Below are 26,609 nucleotides of genomic sequence, written 5' to 3'. Positions count from 1 at the left end.
CCAGCCTAGAGAGCCATTCTTGTTGGTATCATACATCCCTTTTCCTGACCACTGCACATTCTGATCAACTCCACTCTGTTTCCTCTGCTCCTGCACTTAGACCGCTGAGCCAACTGGGGAAAATCATAAATTGTAACCACTACAAATTCATGGTTTCAGCTTCAGTCTGGTCATCAGTGACACCTGTAAAGTCTTTTATGTATCCAGAATTTGACCTCCTTTTATTTCCTACAACACACATTGTAGAATTTTCTAGAGACTCAATTGCTCTATCCTATGGCTCTATCACTGTCAGCAATGTACCATATCTGCTACTTCACAGTGATATTGATGTTATCAGATGAGAACTGTATCTGGGATCATTCCTTATCTTGTCCACACCTGCCTCTGTCAGATAGGTATCTCTTTACCTTTCAGGTCAATTGCCCCCTGAGCTCTGGATTTCATTACGTACCTCTTCCTCCTCAAGCCCTCTGTTCCAACTGTTCTCTCCTATTCCTTGAATCTTCATCTTCTTCACTACTTGCTTTTTCCCTGCAGCATAGAAAATTGCCCATCTCTCCTCTCTAAGCAACCCAAACTGATTAAGAACTACATCCCACCGATACCTCCTTTAGCCAACAGTGCCTGCCTCCTTCACCTACAAACCGTTTCAGAGTATACTTGGCTATTGTTGATTCTGCCTTTTCACCACCCACTCTTTCCTCAACCAGCCAGTCTGGCTGCTGCCTCCACAACTCCATACATGACCTTGAAGTGGGTAAACCGAACAGATCTGGTTGAGACCTGTTTTTCTTGACCTCTCTGTAGTATTTGATGCTTTGTGTATTTCCTGTCTCTTTAAGTTTCTCTTTCCTTAGCTTCTGGGACTGTAGCTATTCCTACTTTTCCTATTTTGCCAGTCATTTCTTTTTTCTTTTTCCTTTTCAAGTTAGTAATAACCATAATAGCAACTATTTCTTGAGTAATCACTATTGCCATGCTACCTGGACAGATTTTCACATACGTCCTTTCATTTGATGCATACAACCTAGGAGTTAGGCGCTATTATTATTCTCACTTTGCAGATGAGGAAACAGGGCTGGAGGTGTCTAAATGGCTTGTTCAAATCACACAGCTGCTAATAAGCAACTGAACTGGGATTTGAACTCAGACATTTTGGCTTTAGTGTATAACCGCAGTCACTACTGTCCCCATCTCCTGTGAGTTTTTGTTCCTGGGATTGCAGCCTCAGTCTTCCTCTCTTCTCATCCTACATACTCTTTCCATATGAACTTGTCACTTGCTCCTGTATTCAGTTAAGTAGCAATTCTGTAATCCAGCTGGAATTATTGTAAAAACCACTTGCCCTTGCCTCTCCTTTACCTCAGTTTCTTCATTTGCAAAATGGAAATAAGAACGGCGCCTACCTCATAGGGTCATATGTAGTAAGGAGATGTATGTAAAAGCTGGTCTACCTTCATAGCCCTTTGATGACTCTCCTTCTGCCTCTCACCTTGAATCTCACTGGTATCTCATACTCAATATGTCCCAAACTAAACTCACCATGCCCCAAATGTTTCAATATTGATGACTATCCCTTTTTTCTACCCAATTGCCCTATAAGTATCTTTTTTTTCCTTCTGTCTATACAGTCTATCTCTAAGTTGGATCCTATTGATTCTAATGCTTCAACTGACTTCATTGCCTACATTCAGGCCCTTATCACTTCATATCTGAACAATTGCAATGTTTTCCTATGTAAAATTCCTGCTTCTACTTTTTATAGTCCTAAAAGATTGTTAGAGAAAAAAACAAAGGAATTGGGTGATGTCTGATTAATGATTTTTGGGAGATGATTTCTGCTTAAAATTCTTCCATGGCGCCCCCATACTTTCAAGATAAAGTTTAAATTTCCTAGCATATTAAGTCTTTTACAAAATATTCTCTTTGCTTCTCTCCTTTTTCTTATTTTTGCTATCCTCCTAACATTTTACTTTTTGCCCCACTAGTAGGGAACTATTGGCAGTCCCTCAAGTGCCAGTGTCTTTCAAAGCTCATTGCATTTGTAAATGCTTCTCTTCCTACCATCCTTTCTTGCTCTGGCCAACTCCACCTTGTGTTTCTTTAAAGACTCAGTTCAGATGTCATCGCTTGCAGAAATGTGTTTTCCTGATGCTCATAGCATAGTTTGTTGCTTCCTCTGAGTTTCTACAGCACTTGGTACATACGTCTGCCAGTCGATGAACACAGTACATAATGGTTCTGAACTTCACTTTGCCCCAAACACCTAGAGCTAGGGTTGGTAAACTGTGGCCCATGGGCCCAAATCCAGCCTCTCACTTGTTTTTGTAAATAAAGTTTTATTGGAACACAGGCCAGATCAGTCATGTAAATATTCTCCATGGCTGCTTCTGCACTATAAGAGCAGAATTGAATAGTTGTGACAGAGTCTATGTAGTCCACAAAGCAAAATATTTATTATCTGGTCCTTTACAGAAAAAGTTTGCAGGCCCCTGACCTTGCATCAATTACTGTGCATCACTATAGCCAGATTCTTAGTCAGAGATGCCCATGCCTGGAGGGAGGAAGCGGATCAAGATCTTGCAGAGGATGAGTGGCTAGGAAAGGGGTAGTTGGCTGATTCAGATACACAACGTAGGGGATCATGTCCCCCCCCGCCCTGCATCCCACTGATAATGTTGTAATGGTCTATGTCCACACATGTGTCCTTATGAAACACCTCTTAAGAGTGCCATAAGGCAGGGACTGTGTGTTTTTCATCTTTGTGTCTTCCATGCCGAGCACAGTAATGAGCAATTAGAAGTAAAAAAAAAAAAAAAAAAAAAAAAAAGACAGGATTATGTAGAAAGAATTTTTGAAGGACCCTGGGATATACTCAGGAAGAGGTGAACACCTAGAGAAAGGCATACAATGGACCAGATAAATGACTGCTATCAGGATCTGGTCTCTGTCTCATGCCTCTGCTGTTTGTTGCTATGGCAACTTCATTTTCCCCTTTCACTATGGACTTCCTCTAGCTGGCAAAATCACGGCCCATCTCAGCTCCTCAATATTTCACCTTATAGCTTTCAGCTATTGACCAGACCTTGTTTTGGTTTTCTCTTAGTCCCATATCCCAAAAGTTAGTTGACCATCGCTTGTGGTCAGGGAATAGGGGTAGATGAGAAAATGGAAGTTTTAGTGATACATACAGACTGGAGAAAGAAGAAGATCCAAAAACAGAAGTGGTACTATTCAGAAGAAGAGGTGCTGAACAGATAAAACGATAGGTGTCTCCTGGAGTAGCTCCTGGCAGGTTCCCCCTGTAATAGCACCTGATAGATGCCCCCACCCATAGTAGCATATAAGAGGCACTTAACTAATATAAGTTGACTCAGTAAATGAATGACTAAACGAAATGAGTAAAGGAGCTAACCTCTTCTTCTGATGTAAAATGAGAATAGCATTTATTTTACAGGCTTGAGTTGAGAATAAAGCACTTATACAATACTTGGTAGGTAATAGACGTTCAGTTAATGCTATCTAACTTTCTAATCCCTCATTTGGGGTGGATTTGGGAGGAGGATTTAAGGACAATTTATCATAGCAGGTCACCTTTTAAAAATTTCATCAGCATGATGACCTGATAAAATCTCTATCAGTCTCTATGCCCCATCTTGTCTCATAATCATACTTAAGTCAACATAAATAAAGCCAGGACTCGCCCTCGGCTCATCCTGAGTTGCCAGATTCCTTAAGAAAAATCTAGGGCACCACAGAACAAAGCCCTCGTTTGTACCAATAAGTGACTATACTCATGTGTTCAGAAGGCTAACAGAAACTCAAGGTTAAGAATCCCTGACCTACTGGGTCAACTTTTATTTTTTCATGAGCAAAGCTCTAGCTTACCTGTTCACCAAACTAGCTCACACGACGTGCACCCAAACTATTGATTCTTGTACTTTCCTGAACATACCTTCTCTCTCGGGTCACACTTGCTCTTTATCTCATATTGAAATGCATTCTTCTGTCCCATTACCTTCATTTGCATAGCTCTTCAACATTCAGTATCTGTTCTGGCTCTATAACTTTCCTGACCCATCCCCATCTACCTCCAGAAATTATAAAACAACTTTTCCCCAGACCTGGGGATTTTTGCTCAAGCCAGATACCTGGGGCTCCCACCTCCTACCCCAGTTTCCATTACCAAACTGTTTCTTCTAAACCCATACTGGGTAATGCTAAAGAAGGTTTCTGATGAATAAAAATTTCTCTCCACTGGCAAATACTTTGTTGAAACCGTTTATGGTTTACAAAGCTCTCAACAACTCTCAGATGGCCATGGTATCAAGGCCATCCCACGCCTGATCATGGTGCCAGTCTTTTTTCTAACATCTTTATTGGAGTATAATTGCTTTACAATGGTGTGTTAGTTTCTGCTTTATAATGAAGTGAATCAGCTATACATATACATATATCCCCATATCCCCTCCCTCTTGTGTCTCCCTCCCACCCTCCCTATCCCACCCCTCTAGGTGGTCACAAAGCACCGAGCTGATCTCCCTGTGCTATGCGGCTGCTTCCTACTAGCTATCTATTTTACGTTTGGTAGTGTATATATGTCCATGACACTCTCTCACTTTGTCACAGCTTACCCTTCCCCCTCCCCATATCCTCAAGTCCATTCTCTACGTCTGCATTCCTGTCCTGCCCCTAGGTTCTTCAGAACCTTTTTTTTTTTTTAAGATTCCGTGTATGTGTGTTAGCATATGGTATTTGTTTTTCTCTTTCTGACTTACCTCACTCTGTATGACAGACTCTAGGTACAACCACCTCACTACAAATAACTCAATTTCGTTTCTTTTTATGGCTAATATTCCATTGTATATATGTGCCACATCTTTATCCATTCATTTGTCAATGGACACCTAGGTTGCTTCCATGTCCTGGCTATTGTAAATAGAGCTGCGATGAACATTGTGGTACGTGACTCTTTTTCAATTATGGTTTTCTCAGGGTATATGCCCAGTAGTGGGATTGCTGGGTCATATGGTAGTTCTATTTTTAGTTTTTTAAGGAACCTCCATATTGTTCTCCATAGTCGCTGTATCAGTTTACATTCCCACCAACAGTGCAAGAGGGTCCCTTTTTCACCATACCCTCTCCAGCATTTATTGTTTGTAGATGTTTTGATGGTGGCCATTCTGACTGGTGTGAGGTGATACCTCATTGTAGTTGTGATTTTCACTTTTCTAATGATTAGTGATGTTGAGCATCCTTTCATGTGTTTGTTGGCAATCTGTATATCTTCTTTGGAGAAATGTCTATCTAGGTCTTCTGCCCATTTTTGGATTGGGTTGTTTGTTTTTTTGATATTGAGCTGCCTTAACTGCTTGTCAGTTTTGGAGATTAGTCTTTTGTCAGTTGCTTCATTTGCAAGTATTTTCTCCCATTCTGAAGGTTGTCTTTTCGTCTTTTTTGTGGTTTCCTTTGCTGTGCAAAAGCTTTTAAGTTTCTTTAGGTCCTGTTTGTTTGTTTTTGTTTTTATTTCCATTTCTCTAGGAGGTGGGTCGAAAAGGATCTTGCTGTGATTTATGTCATAGAGTGTTCTGCCTATGTTTTCCTCTAAGAGTTTGATAGTGTCTGGTCTTACATTTAGGTCTTTAATCCATTTTCAGTTTATTTTTGTGTGTGGTGTTAGGGAGTGTTCTAATTTCATTCTTTTACATCACAGTGCCAGTCTTTTAAATGGTTAAGGGTTTTGGGAGATGAAACTTCTCCGTTACTGAGAATAGTTTCTTAAATCTTTCTGTTGAGGTGACATTTTTCAATGGCATCTCTCAGTGCCGGAAGACACTTTAGAGGTTGTTTACTACATTGGTCTTTAAAGATACCTGAATCTTCTCTAAGTGTCCCAAAGGAGCGATGTAATCTGTGCTTATATTTATGATTTATTTGTGACTTCTAGAGGAATACCTATTTATTCCCTCTGCAAAATTAGGCATCTCCCACTCTTATCCAGTTCTTTCTTATGCACTGAGGAACATTTTGCCCTCCTGCAGGCTTTAACTGTGAAATCCTCTGGTGTCCACTAAAGACAGTCAGCATCGCCTCTTCTCCACATGACAGCTTGAGGAGGTACGTGGGATCAAGACTGTGTCTCCTTTGTTTTCTCTTTTTCAGCACCACCAGCCTTAGGACCTTCAACTGTCGCTCATGTGTTATAGTTTCGGGTTCACTTAGCTTTTCTCAGGATAGATTCTGGTGTATCAATTTTCTTTTTAAAATGTTTAATTTTAACGGGTTGACTTTCTCTTTGAAGCCTACAGAATAGAGGATATTTCAAATGTCCTTTAGGCATAATAAACACTAAAACTGTAGAGATTAGGATTTGCTTTGGATATAGAGACATCTAAATTGGAAACATTGGTTGAGGAAAGTTTAGCCTAAGTAAAAATTAGTGTGTCAATATTCATAGTTATTCCAGCCTATTCTCAAAAGTAGTATGAAATCATTATCATGGTAGCAGGAACACAAAAACCATCAGTAGCAACCCTGGCCTTCTGCTAGTGCCTTGAATGTGTCAAGCTTTTTTTAACCTCAAGGCATTTGTACGTGTTTTTTGCTTTGCCTGGAATACTCCCTGCAACCTCTTCTCATCAAAAATTTGCCTGCCAACTCCTCATGCTTCAAGCCTCTGAGAAACTTTTCTTTGATTCCTTTACCCCTTATTCCCAGTCCCCATGCAAATCATGTCACCCATCATGATATATTTTCCAACTTGCCTTTACTTTTTCCTCATGGCAAACATCACAGTTTTAAATATGTTTACTTGTATGATTATGTAGCACCTGCCTTCTCCCCTACACCGTAAACTCCGAAAAGGTTGCAATTCTGTCTGCTTCATTTATTGTGAAAATCCCAGCACTTGGCGGAGAGCCTGGTTTATGTTGGGAATGAATGAATGATTCCTAGAGCATACTGTTTTCTTTCTTCCTTGCTTACATTTGTATGTGGCCTTGTTGTTTTCAAAGGGTTTTCAGGTTCCTGTCATTTTAGGTAGGGAAGGGTGGTCATTACTGTCCCAATTTTTGTCTGATGAAACTGAGGTCCAGAAAAAGGAACTAACACACACTCACTTAGCTGGTGACATGTGGAGCTGTTGACTCAGTTTAGTGCTTTTGTTTTAATTAAAATAAATTTTTTGATTTGAAAAAATTGTTTTGTTCTTTTATTTATTTGTCTAGTGCTCTTTCTATTAGTAATTTTTAAAAATAGTTTCTTTTAGAAATGATTTAATGCCCACAATTGAATTTTTTTTTAACCTGGAAAAAAATAGTAACCGCTTCCTAGAAAGATCTAGGTAAAATATAATCTCCTAATTTTTTTTTCCAGTATACTTATTTTTTTAGAGCAGTTTTAGGTTCATGGCAAAATTGAGCAAAAGGTACAGAGAATTTTCCTTTGTCTCCTGCAACCCCATGACTTTTAAAACTTGATTTCTTCATGTGACCTATGCTAGAGAAGAATGTGAGGGGAGGATTTCACTGACTTGATCCCATTTCTTTGGGGTTCACAGAACTTCACACAGGCTGTATGTAATATATATTGATTAAAGGAAACAGTGTCTCCATCTGAATACATTTAATGTATTTTTCTTATGAGAGCAATTGGTCAAAATGAAAACATTAGTTTTTATCAAGCCAGTGGCTTAAAAAATTAAAAATACTCTCAAACATATCTTTTGCATCACAATATGTCTATTACAAATTATGCTTTTTTTCCTGTTGTTTACTTCACTTTGTCATTGCTTTGCAATAATGTAGAGACTTGAAAGCAATGCAAGAAATTCCTCTATAGAAATTCCATACATTAGCCTTTTTTTCCCCACTGAGTCATACTACTCTTTCATTGTTTCAAATTAGTAAGGTCTATTGTTTATTCTCCTACAGTCAGAAAACCATAGAAACCCAGAACAGTCATAGAACACAAACTTAGTTCAAATGAAGAGTTATGTATATCACTACAAGTATTTCACTGAATTGATGTATATTAAAAAAATACTCCTTAATTTGTATACTATCTCTGATTTATATCTCAGGTTATATAATTCCTGAATATGGTATCATTTATTTTCATTTCTGTATGGAATCAGCCAGGCTTTGATTCATTAAGGAAGAGAAATTTCTTATCATGTAGTATTTTTTTCTCACTTCTTTGAAAAAAGGGAAGTTCATAGAATCATAAGGTCTTAACGGTGGCAGGAGATTTTATAGGTCATTTAGACCAACTGCCTTTGAATCTCCTCTACACTGTGTCCTCCAGAGTCATCTTTTGCCTGCTTGAGTGCTTTGTGTGATGGGGAAGTCACCGCCTCACTTCTACCATATACACCCAGGGGTAAACCAGGTCGGTTGCCTACCCGACTAAATGTGGTCCCTCTAACCCTCCAGCGAGTTGCTGGCTTGTGCAGTACGGGGCTTCATTATGTCTGGACAGTAGCTTCCCTGAATCTTGGACACCTGGAGAGTGCTCTCTGCTCTCAGAGCCAGTGTGCGATTGTTTGGACTGTCTGGTAGCAAGGCAGGCTGACTTCATGTGGGGCTGGAAGCATGGGTAAGCTGACAGCAGCTTTCAGAATATGGAGATTCCGGGCTAGCTGTTTGCTAGAAAAAGACTGTTTTAAGTGAGCCTGGGGTTCAAGATGTCCCCCTCAAAAGTACATGACTGCCAGTGGGGAGGATTAAAAAAAGGGGAATATGTAAATATGTGAATTAATTAGTCTTTTTCACTGATTATTTTTTATTTACCGTTGGGCAGTACAGTTTTAATAAATTGTAGTTTTTAGGATCTCTTTTTCTTTTTTTTTTTTTCCTTCAGAACAGCTGTCCAGAATGCTGATAGAACCACAACTTTTTTTTTTTTTTTTTTTTGCAGTACGCGGGCCTCTCACTGTTGTGGCCTCTCCCGTTGCGGAGCACAGGCTCCGGACGCGCAGGCTCAGTGGCCACGGCTCACGGGCCCAGCCGCTCCGCGGCATGTGGGATCTTCCCGGCCAGGGCACGAACCCATGTCCCCTGCATCGGCAGGCGGACTCTCAACCACTGCACCACGAGGGAAGCCCGGAACCACAACTTTTCTAAGTAAGATTTTATGCACATTCTTTGTCACTTGTTGGTTCACACATTATTCCTTACATTCGTTTCTGCATTCTGTAGAATAACATAATTTATAACATAATAACATAATTTTAACCATGTCAAATCAAAACCCAACATTTATGGTACCTTGTGAAATGATGTGGTTTGCTCAGATATTTCCATCTTCCTGTAGAGGAAACTGCAATAAAGGTAGCACCTTTAGATTTTTTTTATCCAAATGAGATGGAGTAATATTTTGAGATTTTTTTTTTTTTTTTTTCCCAACCAGTGTTTCTCCCTTCCCTCTCTCTGCACCCCTGTAGTTAACTCAGCACTTGATGGCTTCAGGGGAGGCAGGGAAAGGGCTGAGCTCAGAAATAGCCTGCTTGTCCTTCTGACATTTGTCACGGAAAAGCCTAAGCCCTCAGGGGAACTTTGAGAGTTTTGTAGAGAAGGTGAAAGGTTGGTATTTAAGGATATAGACAAAGTATTTTGGCCAGAAGCAGGCAGAGGAGAGAGCAGAGTATTCCTCTGGGCACTTTGTAAGCCTGTGAGGGTGTGTGGGTTGGGAGAGAATGGGGGAGGGAGAGAGAGGGAAAGAAAGAGAGGAAAAGGGAGAGGGGGAGAGAGAAAGGATGACTCAAAGAGCTCTGTGGTCCAGAGGGAAGAAGGACCCCTCCCCGCTACTTCCCAGCAGCACTGATGGAGCAGTAAGGATATCCTAAAGAGAAAATGGCAGCCTCCTGCATGGAATACAATGTAAAAATTGATATGCAGCAGCCTTGTAAGAAAAATTTCTTTTCCCCAAGAGTGATAGGGAAACAATGGAGAGTTATCAGATATAATGAGCCATGCACCATGGGACAGTGGATACAGCAACTCAGGTGGACTTATGACTGTAACTCTCTTGTAATTGCCCTCTCACCTTGCTACTGCATACGGAGTCCTAACTATGGCATAAGCTTGGGAGAGACAAGGATAGGGGGAGAAGTCTCAGGAAGAACTGGCAGTAAGTTTGTCCACCAACCCACCAGAATAGAAACTCAAGATAGAAATATTACATTGAATTATAGAAAATGAATGCTTATTGTATACCTAGGTGAGAGGACTGAGAGGCATACTTGCGGTACAATCAAGAACTGTTTTTCTCACTTAAAAAAATTAAGGTAAAATTTACAAATAGTAAAATTCATTCTTCTAGTACAAAGTTCTGTGAGTTTTGGCAAATATTTAGTCTTTAATCATCACCACAATCACGATGTAGAACAGTTCTCTCACTCCCCTGAATTCCCCAGTGTTTCTTTGTAGTCAGTCCCTCTCCCCTGGCAACCATTGATCTGTTTTTTCTCCCTGTGATTTTGGCTTTTCAAGAATGTCACTTAAATGGGATCAAAACTATTGAAGCCTTTTGAGTCTAGCTTCTTTCACTTAGAATAACGCGTCTGAGATTCATCTGCATTATTGCAATGTATCAATAGTTTGTTCCTTTTTATTACTGAGTAGTATTTGATTGTACATATGTACCATGGCTGCTTCCAGGTTTGGGTGACTGCAAATAAAGCTGCTATAAACGTTTACACACAGGTTTTTGTGTGGACATAGGTTTTCATTTTACTTGAGTAAATACCTTGAAATAGGTTTGCTGCACTGTGTGATTTATGCCTAACTTTATAAGATACTGCCACATCAATTTCCAAAGTGGCTACAACAGTTCACATTCTCATCAGCAATGTGTGAGAAGTTCTACCTGCTCCACTTTGTATTGTCAGTTTGTTTGTTTTTTATTTGTTAATCTAATGAGTATGTAATGGTACTACATTGTGATTTTAATCTGCATGACTTACTTGCCATTTTTATATCTTTGGTAAATTATCTGTTCAAATGTTTTACCCACTTTTAAATTGTTTTTTAGTTTAGTAGCTGAATTTTGAGAGTTTTTAATATATTCTGGCTACAAGTTCATAATCAGACATATCATTTGGAAATACTTTCTCCCAATCTATGCCTCGTATTATGCTCTTACCAAGTGTCATTAAAAAGTAGAAGTTCTTACATTTGATAAAGTCCAATATATCAAATTTTCTTTTATGGCTTATGCTTTATCTAATAACTCTTTGCTCATTCCAAAGATATAAAGGTTTTTTCCCCCTTTTTCCTTCTAGAAGTTTTATAGTATTTACATTTAGGTCTATGACCCATTTTAAGTTTTGCATAAGGTACAAGGATCTATGTTCTTTTCGTTTTGTTTTGTTTTGTTTGCTTGTTTGTTTCTTTGCAAGTGGACATCCAGTTGTTCCAGGACTTTTTGTTGAAAAGATGACTGTTGAAATTGCCTTTACACCTTTATTGAAACTCAGTTGACCATGTGTGGATCTGTTTCAGAGTCTCTGCTGCATTTCATCAGTCTGTATGTCTAACCTTTCTCTATATACCGAACTGTTTTGATTATTATAGTAGTTGACTATATATAGTATCCTATAAATAGTAGTATAAATCTTCCAACTTTGTTTCTTCTTTCAACATTGTTGCCTTCTTTGCCTTTCTTTGTAACTTTTAGAAGCAGATTGTCAATTTCTAAAAAAAAATTCCCACTGGGTTTTGACTGGAATTGCTTTAAATCTGTAGATCAATTTAGGGAAAAATTAACATCTTAATAACGTTGAGTAATCTGACCCATAAACATAGTATATAACTCCATTTATGTAGGTCTTCTTTGATTTCTTTCATCAGTATTGTATAGTTTTCAGCAAAGGTCTTTTATATAATTGGAAAGATTTATACATAAGTATTTCATGCTTTTTGCTACTATTGTAAATAAGACTTTTACATTTTAAATTTCGAATTATCCGTTGTTAGCATGCAGAAATATGATTGACCATATATCCTGCACTCTTGCTCAACTCGTATGTTAGTTCTGGTTACTTTTTTGGATACATTTTGAGATTCTGTCTTTATGCAATCATCTTACTTGTGAATAGAGACTCTTTTATTTCTTCCTTTCTATCCTATATTCCTTTTCCCCCCTTGCCTTGTTGCACTGGCTTGTACCTGAATAGAAATGGTGAGGACAGACATTCTTTTCTTGATCCTGGTCTTAGGGGAAAAGCATTAGGGAGAAAGTCTTTTATCATTAAGTATGATGTTAGCTTAGCTCTTTGTGAGTACTCTTTAGTAGATTGTGGAAACTCACTTTTATGCCCAGTTTACTGAGAGGTTTTCTTTTTAATCAGGATGGATGTCAGAGTTTGCCAAAAAATTTCTCAGTATTTATTGAGGTGACCTATTTTTTCCTTGTTTATTCTGTTGATATGATGAATTACACTGACTGATATTTAAATGTTGAACCAGCCTTGCATTCTTGTGATAACTTTATTTGGTCATGATGAATACAAAAAGGATCAATTGAATCCTTTTTATATGCTATTGGATTCTATTTGATAGTAATTTGTGGAAATTTTGCATCTATATTCATAAGAGATATTGCTATATAATTATATTCTCTCCTTCCTTCTTTGCTTCCTCCCTTCCTTCCTTCCTTCCAATGGCACCAGCTCTAGGGCAAGCTTTGCTGCTTTTGGAGAGAAGGAAACCAATTTGTTGGGCACAGAGATTATGCCAGACATCTAGGTGCTGTGTATTCAGGTTATCTTTTTTGACTTCAAAAAAATTTCATAGGTGGGGAACCAGTACTTCCTAAAATCTGGTAATTTTCTTCTTATATGAACTTGTCCAAATGATAACACTGCACTCTTTTTTAAAAAAATGCTCTAATGTTCTTTTCTGATTTTAAAGATAATGCATGATTGTTATAGAAAATTTAAATTAGAAATAAAAATAAGGGGCTTCCCTGGTGGTGCAGTGGTTGAAAATCTGCCTGCCAATGCAGGGGACACGGGTTCGAGTCCTGGTCTGGGAAGATCCCACATGCCGCGGAGCAACTAGGCCCATGAGCCACGACTACTGAGCCTGCGCGTCTGCAGTTTTTGGAGATATTAAAGTGGGAAATGTTTTTATCTCCCTTATGCTTTCCAGAGCCTTTCCCAACCATTCAGGCACTGGAGGTAACTTTTCTTAATAGACAAAGATAATATTTTGAGAAAGTAAAGTACGTAAAGTAGGGATTTCTGTTTTTGCAGAAGTAAAGGGAAGACAACACTTATTTTTGCTCCAGTCACCTACTGTTGGAGAGGCTTGATCCCAGGACATACACACACACTGCTTGGTGGGAGCTTGTGGTTATATTGCCCAGCTCTGCTTAAGGCAGGATATATGTGTTCAATTCAGGAGTGGAGCATGAAACTGAGGAGGAAGAAAAGCCCTTTCTATGTAGTAAAACTGATATTTTGATCTTTGATGATTCCTGAGTCATTTCTTAAATGGATCAGATCTTGAGAGGAGAAAGGAGTGTTACGTACTGTCTCCCAATGCAAACTTCAACAGATTGGTACATGGGCTGGGCACCTTGAGCAATAATCCCAAGGGCTGATGTTTGGAAGCTGACCTCCGGGAGAAATTGAGCCTTGCACAATAGCTAGAGCAATAGGTGTAGGCTTTGATACTTTGGTAAGCCAAATTCTTGTGTGTATCTGACTTAGGTGATTGGCACTGGCTTACCTTTTACCCATGTAGCTGGATTTCCACTAGTACACACATCTACAGTGTACTTTGGACAAAAGAAGGCATAGATTTGTACCATGCAGTTGGTGTTTCATTATACAAACCTTTAAAGTATTAATAGTTGACCAATGGTTCCCTGCTGTGTATTTTTCCAGGATTGCAGGCTGGGTTTTAAAATTATAAAAGCTAAAACTGAGTTCCACAAAGTAACAGTAGGTGAGACACGGTGTCTAAATTGTATTAGGTGTTAGCCTTTAGCATTAGATCAACGTGCCTTATTTCCCTTACTCTTTATCTTATTTGAAATTGCATTTGGTTCTGGGGCAAAGGAGAGAACAATAGAGTTCTAACTCTTATCATCATCCCTCTCTTTCTCTGTGAGACTTTCCTTGGGCTCATTACCTGTTTGAATCTACTATCAACTGAAAAATCTCTTTTAAAAATCCTTCTCAAAGAAATGCAAATCAAAACTACACTGAGATTCCACCTCACACCCATTAGGATGGCAACTATAAAATAGATAAATACAGATATAGCAAGTTTAGGCAAGGCTGTGGAGAAGTTGGAACACTTGTGAACTGTCGGAAGGAATGTAAAATGGGGCAGGTACTGTGGAAAATGGTATGACAGTTGCTCAGAAATTTAAAAATAGAATTAACTTATGACCCCGCAATTCTACTTCTGGGTATATACCCAAGAGAAGTGAAAGCACAGTTTCAAAAGGATATTTGTACACCCATGTTCATAGAAACATTATTCAGAATAGCCAAAGGGTGGAAGCACCCCAAGTGTCCATTGACAGGTAAATGAATAAATAATATGGCATATACATACAATGGAATATTATTCAGCCTTAAAAAGAAAAAGATTCTGAAACATGCTACAGCGTGCATGAATCTTGAGGACATTTGCTAAGTGAAATAAGCCAGGCACAAAAAGACAAGTACTGTATGTTTCCATTTATATAAGCCATCTAGAGTAGTCAGACTCATAGAGACAGAAAGTAGAATAGTGGTTGCCAGAGGCTGGGGGAAGGGAGGAATGGAGACCTGTTTAATGAGTGTAGTGTTTCAGTTTTACAAGATGAAAAGAGTTCTGGAGATTGGTTGCGAAACAATGTGAATGTACTTAACACTACTGAACTGTACATTTAAAAATGGTTAAGATGATAAAATTTATGTTTTACATATTTTAACACAATTTAAAATAAAATAATAAAAAAAGGCACTAAAAATATTCTTCTCAAAGAGAAGTTAGAGTTGGCTGTATCCCCCTTTCCTTTCATATCAATTTGCCTGTCCTCCAAGATCTCAAACTTTCCCTTAAGGAAATCTCTCTTTCTCTAGTTCAAACAGTCTTTCTTCCTTCACCTGAGGCAAAGTTTAATACAAATACTTCACTGGGAGGTACAATCTCAGGCAGAGAGAGTGAGGGAAAAGAGGGTAAAGAGGAAAAGAGGGTAAGGAAATACAAGGTGGGAGTTACTGAGCTGTCCACATCTTCATAAGCAATCAGTTGTTGTTCAATCAGGGGGGTCATCTCTGGAAGGAGGAGGGAGAGGAATTAACCTGTCAGCTCCTTACAACCACCTGTTACTCAAACTTCTCATTACAGAGAGACTCCCTTGTACTTAGTCCTTGGGGAAGCCGGGTTCCATACCCTATGGGTTTGCACTGCATCCAAGTCCAGAAGTGGTAGAAGGAAGCAGCACCTTTGTGACCTGGCTTCTGGAGCTACTCTGGTTGTAGCCAGAGCAGGCACAGTGGAGACCCTGTTAGCAGATGAGGAGGTGTTGGAGATGGCAGAGGCATCCCGACCTCTCCATGGGGAAGAGCTGAATATCTGGGAAACAAGTGAGAAAGTGTGAGACCTGAAAGGGCATTTTAACTGTGCCAAACACAGAGACATACTAAAGGAAAAATACCAAGTCGATAGAGATGGTGTCCAGGCTTGATAAAAATATTAATCTGATGGTACAGCATGTTCAAAATCTGACCATGGAATGCTGGGAGACGTGGACAGACCAGATCCTGTTGAAAATAAACACAATTGGAAAACTCAGAACTCATGACTTCATAACTTTCTCTGTGAAGGAGTCCCTATGTTAGTAAGGGTAAGTGATACCAGCTGCTGTAACAAAACGCCAAATATCAGTGTTTGGGTTCTAAGCATCTTTGCCACAAGCATTTTTGCTGTATAACTAACTTGCTGTAAAAGAGAAAATCATGAAAAATAAAAGAGGGAATTAAAAAGAATGTAATGAAACATGAGATACGAATAACAAAATTAAAAAGACTCCATTGTGAAATACAAAATATTTGAATACATTTAAAATGTGTGTAGGTTCATGGCAATACTGTGCAAATAAATGGCTTTGTTTTGTGGGTTGTACCTAAGCATTTGTCTTTCAAGTCTTTGGTTCATAGTGTTTATACATTTTTTTTTTTGGCGTGTTGATTCGTCTCCTTGTTCGGCATCACACTTTTTCTTTTTCGCTAAAATTTCTTCCTTCATTAAGAGAGGTATCAGTGCCAAATACTAGGATGAATGTTTGTAACTGAGCTTTGTATTGTGTTGTTTGCTCTTAGCATCTTGTCACATGTTTGTTGACAGACATTCTGGAGTTCTATGGGAAATATGGGTTCAACTCTGCACCTATGAGGCCCTGGGCCTCTCTCCTCCGATGTAGTGTATTTCAAAATAAGAAACCAACTCTTGGGCTAAATCAACATCATCTGTCAGCTCAATAAAGCCATCAGTAATATCAGTAACTGGAAGAAATACTAACACATTTCAACCAGTTAAAACCAAACTGTCAAACCAAAAACTGTCAACAAGTGATTTTATCTTTCACAGCAAAACTGCCTTAAGATAATTAGTTATGCAATGAAAAGTTTGTGGCAAAAATGTCTATAGCAAAGGTGCTTACTGCAAAAACACTAGACATGCAGTGTTTGTCAGAGGCAGTGGCAATAGCCACTATGCTTACAATGCCTGCTTAAGATAGAGTGTGGAGGCTATATTAGCTCTCAATCCAGAGCTGATGTATCAGGAGCACAGGTTCAAGGTAGAGTTGACTATTTTTAGAGGTTTAGTATGTTGGATTGAGGAAAACAAACAAACTCAACAATGACTGATGCCTGGGGCTGCGACCACTGAAAATTTCTAAACCTGGAAAAAAAGCAAGAAAGTCAGTCTCTGAAGAAAAGTTGAAAGTATGCACAGGTGAATTCTCCCCACATGCAGTTAGGGTAAATATCCTTATTCTTAATTTAGTGATTTTTATTCTTACCAAGTATAAGTTCCAAGTTTTGTTCAAAGTAGACTCTGGGCAAAGAGATTGGTAAGGCTGAAAGGTGTGGATATTATTTTTTTCTCTTTACTCTCCTCTACTCAGATATCCTGGTTATCTGCTTGTGCCCTGGCAACAGCTACATGTCTTAATGTTCTATACTTGAGATCTAGGGCATCATTTTCACTGGTGTCTTTGTGCTAGGGGCTGGGAATTTGCTTGTGGTTTTTATATTTTGATGGTGTGGAGCAGGCATTGTGATATTTGTGTCTATTAACTTTCTGGTGTTTAAAACTCGTGAGCCACGAGAAAGCCGTGATTAGATTAATTTAATTTGGAAGGTATTTAAGGAACTACCCTATTCTATTAACAGAGTTCAGGCTGAGGATGATACCGGAACTCAGACTCTGTCCAGGGTTCTGAGCCAATCGACCTTCTGGCTGAAATGAAAAAGAAATAGGGAAGATTTTGTCTCTTGGTACAAAACATACAATAAGAAAGGACATTAATCTTTGGATCTCAATTTCTGCATGAGAATTTGATAATAGGTTGAAATTCTTATTGTTCAACTCTGAAACATTTTTATATTGAATTTTAAAAAAAATTATCTTTACTTTGACATTTGATCTCATTGTCTCTCTATATATTGAACGATGCTAAAGGGAATAATTTAGAATGACAAGAGAATGTTTGGTCTACAGTATAATATGAATTCCTCTTCTTACCCATTTGAATATTTTATAGGCAAAAGGTAAACTGCCCACCTTGGTCCCAGAAGATACACAAAGGAACAACTTGGTTGTTTAAGAGTAACTGTCATAAAGGTGGGAGCTATATTACCCCAAGAGTCTGCTGGTCTCTTCCCTCAAAGTGAACAGCTAGTCTGTCTTCAGGTGGCCTGTAATGTAAAATGGTTAAAAGACTTTCTCACACTATAAGTGTGATAATAAACAATATCCAATTTGAGCTATAGACCACATTGTGATTTATCTAGGAAGAGGTTTGCTATCCTCTTCTTCCAAAGGCGAATAATGAAACACAGGGTGTAAGAATTTGCCAAAAGTCATGCAGCTACTTTATGGTCTATAAACTATTAGTCATTGATATTCCTGAACAATTATATGAAATGGGAGATAGACTGGAAACAGAGTCTTCAAGATAAGATTTGAAACAACATAAACACACAAGAACAGATTTAAAGATGTAAAAATTTATTGTGTGTTCAGATATAAAATTCTACTCTATGTTGTATCTACACTCAATTCAACATACATTTGTAGGGTATAATATCTACAACGTATATTTAGGAATCCTACTACACATAGGGCAGTGAACTAAGTATTGAGAAATACACTAAAACACAGTATATTCCTTGTCTCAAGGGTTCACCATCTAGTTAGAACCATAAGAAAAAGACACTATGACACAAAATCACATATATTCAGTGCTATAAGAAAGACCCCATGTATTATATAGGTCCTATGATTATGGAGTATGACCACTTCTAAGTTGAGGTGACCAGAGCAAGTTTTGTGAAAGAAGTGTTGTTCAAGTGTGCCTTGAAAGTCATTGCTCTTTTCCAGAGGTAATCCTTCTGAAACTTTCTTATTCCCATCTACATGGACTTCAGTGGTGATCACCAATTGCCACACTCTTTGGCCTCCCTTAAATTACTCCAAAATTTATTTAGCTGCTACTTTTCCTTATTCATGCATGCATTCATTCATTCATTTATTCATTCAACAAACATGGTTTTGAGGATCTACGTGGCTTTAGGAGATGGAGACACAATGACCACCACCGCCACCACCATCACTGCCACCAGAACTCATCTTTATGTCAAAGAGCTTACAGTTTAGTGAGGAATACTGACCACCTCCCCATCGGGGGGAAAAAAAAATTGATGCTTTGAACACAGAGCATGGCAATTGCTATGAGAAAAGTAAGAACTGTGTACTTTGAGTTCACATAAAAGGGACACCCAAACAGACTTTGGAGGCCAGGAAAGCCTCCCAGAGAAAAGTGATATCTAGGTTTAGACCTGAAAGATGAATGAGGGTTGGTTGGCTAAATGGGGCTGGAGAGGCAAAAATGTTAAGAGGACTCAGGAAATTTTGTCTAAATTATAGCTGAAAGGCACACCTGGTCAACCTTGATGGTGTGGGTCAACGGACTTCAGGGTTTTGAAATCTAAATTTCTCCTCATTGTCAGACACTCTGCCTGAGCCCAGGTTATGTTGAGATCTCTGCAGTTTCAAAGGAATGTGGGAAAATGGGAAAATTTAGTTGACTAGGAAAGCATTTTATTGTGTAATGGAGAAAGGATTACACTTGTGGGAAAGCTAAATTATTAAATTGTGCAGAACTGTATGTGCAGAAGTCTTTTATCTCAGAATGAGATAAGTGACAATAAAGGCACAGATCTGTATATTTTAATTTTCTTGGGGGATAAAACCGTAAGAATTATAGGAACAGTTTAAGTAGGAGTGGATTTTGTCAGTTAGGTAGAGAACCCTGAGTGTTTGTGAATCTTAGTGCCTGATAAATTTCTTTTAATAGGATAAGATAATCTAATTTAAGTATCAGTCCTTATGGCTCTGAGTCCTTATGGCTCTGAGTCTTTTCCTGGATACATTAGAAGGCTACATCTCTCAGCAGCCTCCATGAAGCTAGATTAGGACTGAGTGACTGATTAAGATTAAGGATTAGATTAGGATTGTGTGACTGAGTTTTAACCAGTGGAATGTAAACCACTCCTAAGCTTGGCCTGTGAAAATATCTCATATATTGTCTGCCTTTCTACAATATATTTTTTGTATCTAAAAAGCAGAAGCAACTGAATCCCTGAATCATGGCTTAGGAGAACCACTGAGTAGAGATAAACTACGTCAAACTGTATCATGAGCAAGAAGTAAATGTTTGCTGTGTTAAGCCACTGATATTCTGGGGATTATTTGTTACTGAGGCATAGCTTGGCATACTCTGACAGATACACTCCTCCACTTAGAGGTATTCCCGTGCCCTTCTTTGGATTTTGTGAGGGTCATTTATAAAAATAAGGCTTGATCAATCATTGGACATAGAAGGTGAGGGAGCAAAACTCAAGAAAAACTTTTGCGTTTTTTGGTTTGTGTAGGTGAAATGGTGAATTGAAATGAGTAGGTCTGAGAATTAAAAGTATGAAATTAATTTTGGACATGTTATGTTAGAAGAATATTTAGCTTTATATCATGAATGATCTTATAAATATCACTGAGGGTATTTTGTGTATATACTTGTGGTCTTATAGGTTTAATTTCCTGTAGAATCTATGGATATAACACCTACATTTGTTGATGGGTTGGTTCCTTCATGGCTCAGCTGAATTCTGGAGGAATTTTTCTGATTCCTTGGTTCAATGAATTCCCCAGAGAGCTGTGAAGATGCTTATTCTTTCTGTGCTGGAATGGCCTTGAGTTGTCCACCCACTCAAAGGGAGTAGATTGTTTAAATCATAACAGCATATTTGTGCTCCTTTCTCCTCGGCTCCCCCTCCCCCCAAATCTACATTTTCCTGAACATTTTTATGCACCATACTCTTGCTCTTTTTAAAGATAGTTCTCCTTAGATAGATGGTAAAAGCCAACACAACATGTCAAATCCAAGTTTGTTGCACAAGCAGTTTGGAAGGTCAGAATGATGTCCACAAGATATGTACCAGCAGCTAACTCAATTTTTGATTTCCCCAAATGACTTTTTTCTTGTGAAATCTGCTTTTCACATCTTCCCATGTTCTTCGCTTAATGGCTGCTTTTATATTTCAAAAAATAACCAGGAAGAAGTACTTTAGAAAAGTTATTGTTTTTGTTTTTCTTTGAAATCTCTTCCATTATTCCTTGGTGTTTTTTCCTAGAAGAGTATTTTGCATAGAGTGGGGACTAACTACGTATTTGCTGACTGGTTTAAAGATCTTACTTTGGGCTGGAAAGAAATTTAGGGATCATCAAGTCCAAGCCTATCTGTTTATAGATGATGAAATGAAAGCCTAGGGAATGGGAATGTTTAGTCCAAGGTCACAGGAGCTGATTAGGTACAGACCCTCTGTTATTACTAATGCTGTTGCTTCTTTAATTATGTGCATAACTCAACAGTTTCACAAAGCCATTATTTATCTCTTCTGATCCTTACAATAACTATGTAAGCTGGAGAACACAGACATTGTCAATCCTTTTGGGTTTTCACAAACAAGGAAATTGAGGCCCAGAAAAAGCAAGTCAAATCGTTGAATTATCTTATTCGTTTATTCCACAAATATTGATTGAGCCCCTTTTGTGGTCCAAGGACTGTTCTTGTTTTGTTATAATTATGAATGAAACAGACAAAGTCTCTGCCCTCCTTTTATCCAGGAGAAAGAGAGAGAAAGCACTATAATAAATAATAGCTGAAATGAGCGAGCTTGCCTCCTGACACTAATCCAGTGGTGTTTTTGTTAATTAACGAAAACAAATGAAATATTTGATTGATTGATTAATTCTCTTTTAATAAGGAGAAATAACCCCTTCAAAAATTATTCTGTAAAGAATGCAAAGCCTTTTAGATGCAGCAATAAAAACAGGGCTTCAGAGAGTTGTATAATTTTATGTGCTCAAGAGAATATGGGGCAACGTCAGTACATGTTCCCTTTCTCTCCAGCTTTTTATGATTGGTCTGTAACAATAATAATAACAACCAAATATTTGTGCAAGAAATGTATTTGATTCAGTGGGTAACGTTTGACAGCCTTAACTCATGAAATATTGAAAAGTTCTTGCAGGAAGCTCCAGCAGAATATGGAATACACAAGAAGGTATTCAGAGAACAGAAAAATAAAATCAAAGGAACCTGCTACCCAGTCTGTTTCATTAAATATGAAAATTAAAATGCCTTAACAAAATGCTTTCTCTTCCTCTCTCCTCCCAACAAACAAAAGCTTTGGTAGGCAGCCTGAAATTACTCATCAAAGAAAAAGACCAGGCTCAGATTCTAAATGGCTTCTTTTGAATTAAGCAATTAATGCTAAAAGGAACATGTTGTCTCCTCAGCATTTGTAAGGTAAAACATTCATTGTACTTCCTGGCACTCTGTCAAGGCTTTCCTTGGCCTAAGCCAGCAGAGAAATGGTTTGCTGCCTGTGCTCTTGACCTCCGGTAATCAGGAGAATTTGGCTGGTTCACTTGACAGCAGCCATGCTCCTTAAGGACAAGAATGTGCCAGGGAACGATTCTCCGGGGGCCCTCTCGCCCAGACCCTGACTTGCTGGTCTTGGCAGGTCCATCGAAGCGGGCGTCTCCTCCATTTACAAAATAGGGATGTTCCCCTATGATCAGTTAGGTCTCAAAACGCATTAGAGCGATGCCACAGAATATTGTCTTTCCCTGATTGTATTTGTTCTGATCAGATCTTTCAGGAATGTTGCCTTCCCCCTTAAAGATACTTATTGTTCATTCGCTCACTCACTCATTCAGACTTCTATTCAGAACGCATTAATGAACGGATTCCAGAGTGTGGGAGACAGTATGGGGAAGGCTCTGGCGTGGGGGCGTGAAATAAGACATGGGACCTGTCCTCAAGGGCTGCTCAGTCTGATGGGGTGTGGGGGAGGTCAGGCAGGAAAACTCCTTATGACAGTAAAACGCAGTGGCTTAGAAGAGAGGCAGTTGCAACGTGCACAGGGGGCTCGGAGGGGCCTGAGGGCTCTCCTGTACAGGGAATAAAGCAGCGGTTCCCTAATGGGGCTCTGGCAGGAGAAGGCTGGAGACAGGCTGACCAGAAGGGCTTGGCTAACTCTTCTGCCGTCCCCGCCACCACCCGCCTCCCCTCAAGTGAAGACTTCCTCTTTTTCTTGCTTTGTATGGACATATTTCTTAATGAGTTTTTTTTTTTTAACATCTTTATTGGGGTATAATTGCTTTACAATGGTGTGTTAGTTTCTGCGTTATAACAAAGTGAATCAGTTATACATATACATATGTTCCCATATCTCTTCCCTCTTGTGTCTCCCTCCCTCCCACCCTCCCTATCCCACTCCTCCAGGCGGTCACAAAGCACCAAGCCAATATCCCTGTGCCATGCGGCTGCTTCCCACTAGCTATCTACCTTACGTTTGGTAGTGTATATATATCCATGACTCTCTCTTGCCCTGTCACAGCTCACCCTTCCCCTTCCCCATATCCTCAAGTCCGTTTTCCAGTAGGTCTGTGTCTTTATTCCTGTCTTACCCCTAGGTTCTTCATGACATTTTTTTTTCTTAAATTCCATATATATGTGTTAGCATATGGTATTTGTCTTTTTCTTTCTGACTTACTTCACTCTGTATGATAGACTCTAGGTCTATCCACCTCATTACAAATAGCTCAATTTCGTTTCTTTTTATGGCTGAGTAATACTCCATTGTATATATGTGCCACATCTTCTTTATCCATTCATCCGATGATGGGCACTTAGGTTGTTTCCATCTCCGGGCTATTGTAAATAGAGCTGCAATGAACATTTTGGTACGTGACTCTTTTTGAATTTTGGTTTTCTCAGGGTATATGCCCAGTAGTGGGATTGCTGGGTCATATGGTAGATCTATTTGTAGTTTTTTAAGGAACCTCCATACTGTTCTCCATAGTGGCTGAACCAATTCACATTCCCACCAGCAGTGCAAGAGTGTTCCCTTTTTTCCACACCTTCTCCAGCATTTATTGTTTCTAGATTTTTTTGATGATGGCCATTCTGACTGGTGTGAGATGATATCTCATTGTAGTTTTGATTTGCATTTCTCTAATGATTAATGATGTTGAGCATTCTTTCATGTGTTTGTTGGCAGTCTGTATATCTTCTTTGGAGAAATGTCTATTTAGGTCTTCTGCCCATTTTTGGATTGGGTTATTTGTTTTTTTGTTATTGAGCTGCATGAGCTGCTTGTAAATTTTGGAGATTAATCCTTTGTCAGTTGCTTCATTTGCAAATATTTTCTCCCATTCTGAGGGTTGTCTTTTGGTCTTGTTTATGGTTTCCTTTGCTGTGCAAAAGCTTTGAAGTTTCATTAGGTCCCATTTGTTTATTTTTGTTTTTATTTCCATGTTTCTAGGAGGTGGGTCAGAAAGGATCTTGCTGTGATTTATGTCATAGAGTGTTCTGCCTATGTTTTCCTCTAAGAGTTTGATAGTTTCTGGCCTTACATTTAGGTCTTTAATCCATTTTGAGCTTATTTTTGTGTATGGTGTTAGGGAGTGTTCTAATTTCATACTTTTACATGTACCTGTCCAGTTTTCCCAGCACCACTTATTGAAGAGGCTGTCCTTTCTCCACTCTTATGAGTTTTTGAGAGCAAAGGACTTTATAGAAAAAATACGGGCAAACAATATAAGTTGTCTTTATTAACTCCTGGTAGCACGAGTCAATATCCTCCACGTTTCACACATGAGGAAAATATTTATCTTAAATAAATATTTGCTATTTTGTAGTCATTGCTAAAATTAGTAATCCTTAGTTCTTCCTCCATGAAACCTACCTACTGAAGTATTTTTGCATTCAATTTGGGAAGGTTAGCAACTGGCTAGGAGCAAGGTAAATATTTGTTTTGTTTTGTTTTGTTTTTGCGGTACACGGGCCTCTCACTGCTGTGGCCTCTCCCGTCACGGAGCACAGGCTCCGGACGCGCAGGCTCAGGGGCCATGGCTCACGAGACCAGCCGCTCCGTGGCATGTGGGATCTTCCCGGACCGGGGCACGAACCCGTGTCCCCTGCATCGGCAGGCGGACTCTCAACCACTGCGCCACCAGGGAAGCCCTTAAATATTTGTTGAATGGGTGAACCATTGCAGTGACTAGACCTATTTTCGTATAGAAGACCCACGTTAAAGAAATCGTGACATTTAGTCTGTTATCTTGAAAGTGAAATAAACTTTATACCAAAGCAACAATAGATCTTGCAATGAGATCCTAAGTGATTCATCCTGACTCAGTTTAATAGGTGATCTTTTAGGTACCTGCCTGCACTAAGTGCTCGCTTATACCTTCTGTTTTCTCATCTTGGATGATAAAGGTAGATTTTATTCACTTGATTAATTTCTATGCAGCTATATGAAGAATTGTGCTTATACTCAAACCATAAGTGTTATTGTTTTAAGCATTTACTTTATGATAATAATGTTGCATAGTGGGGGGAAACCCGTATTCTAGAGTCAGAGAAAGTGCTCCAAATTCCTGTTCTGTTACAAACTGGCTGTGTAACCTTGGCAAAATTTCGTTCCTTCTCTGGGTTTCAGTTTTCTCCCATATGAAATGGGGATTCTAATCCCAGCTGACTTCCCTTATTGTTTTTGAGGATCAAAAGAAATAATCTAACTGGAAGTGTACCGTGAACTATAAAGTGTTACATAAGTGAAGGTGCTTATTATTTGTTGAGCCCTGGGCCTGCCAGACCATATGATCTTTTCCAGGCTTGTTTGTTTATAGTTGATTAATTCCTCCCTGCTTCTCCTGCTTTCTGAGGTCCACAGACGTAGGGGATTGGCAAAGAAATGAAAAGCTACAGCTTCATGTAAACAGCTTCTCTCCCACTTAATCCTTCTTTGGGCTCCCTATTCATGTGTCTTCTTAATAACAGGCACAAAGGAAACAGCACCTTCCAGCCCCACGTTAGGATCCTGGCAGTTCCAGGACCTCAGACCTCTGAGCAGACCATCCTCTTCTTCTGCAAGATGCTTCATGGCAGATTTTACATTTTTTTTTCAGTGAGAGATTTCATTATCTGCTCAGAAAATGGAGCTTCTGGTTTTTAGCTGTTGTTATATTTTATTTTGAAAATGTCTTTCATGATCAGCAAAGTGCTTCTGCGGGAACATCGCCCTCATGGCTTTCCATCTTTATTGTCTCATGTCAGATTAACTTTCTTGACAAAGTGCAAGGTGGATTTCTCCCTGCCAACGCAACAAGCACTGCTGATGCCTGGAACAGAGGTCGGCTCCTTCCCTTAGTTTAGAGCATCATTATAGATAATAACAATTCTGGAAGCAGGACTTTCCTGGCAGTTTAGGTTTGGGGGATGATACATGACACAGAAAAGCCCATTTCGAGCTATGAGGTGCTGACATCGGGAAAATTCCTTGTTCCAGAGGAAATAAGTCAATTTGACTCAGAAGACACATGGAGGGGAGAGCCATGCTCTTGTTAGGTGGCATGACCTTCTTCTAGTATTAAAAATATATACCATTCTACTTTCAGACAGAGCTTGAAGGTTATGACTTTCTCTTTTTCTTCTTTTTGCAATACCTTTTATTCTTTTTTTACATAAAAATTATTTATTAAAGTATAGTTGATCTACAATGTTGTGTTAGTTTCTGCTGTACAGCAAAATGATTCAGTTATGCACAGATGCAAACTATTATATAGAGAGTGGATGAACAACAAGGTCCTACTGTATAGCACAGGGAACTATATACCTCTTTCTTTAGTTGAGGGAATCTGGTCACGGAACCAGGCAATGAGTTTGGCTCCTAGTTTTACAGCTTACTAGCTGGACAAAAATAGGTCCGATCTATGTTTATTTATAAAGTGAGGATAAAAATATCT

The sequence above is a fragment of the Globicephala melas genome, chromosome 4 (genome assembly GCF_963455315.2).
Source record: "Globicephala melas chromosome 4, mGloMel1.2, whole genome shotgun sequence".
NCBI classification, from domain to species: Eukaryota; Metazoa; Chordata; class Mammalia; order Artiodactyla; family Delphinidae; genus Globicephala; species Globicephala melas.
Note: the sequence above shows the minus strand (reverse complement) of the source record.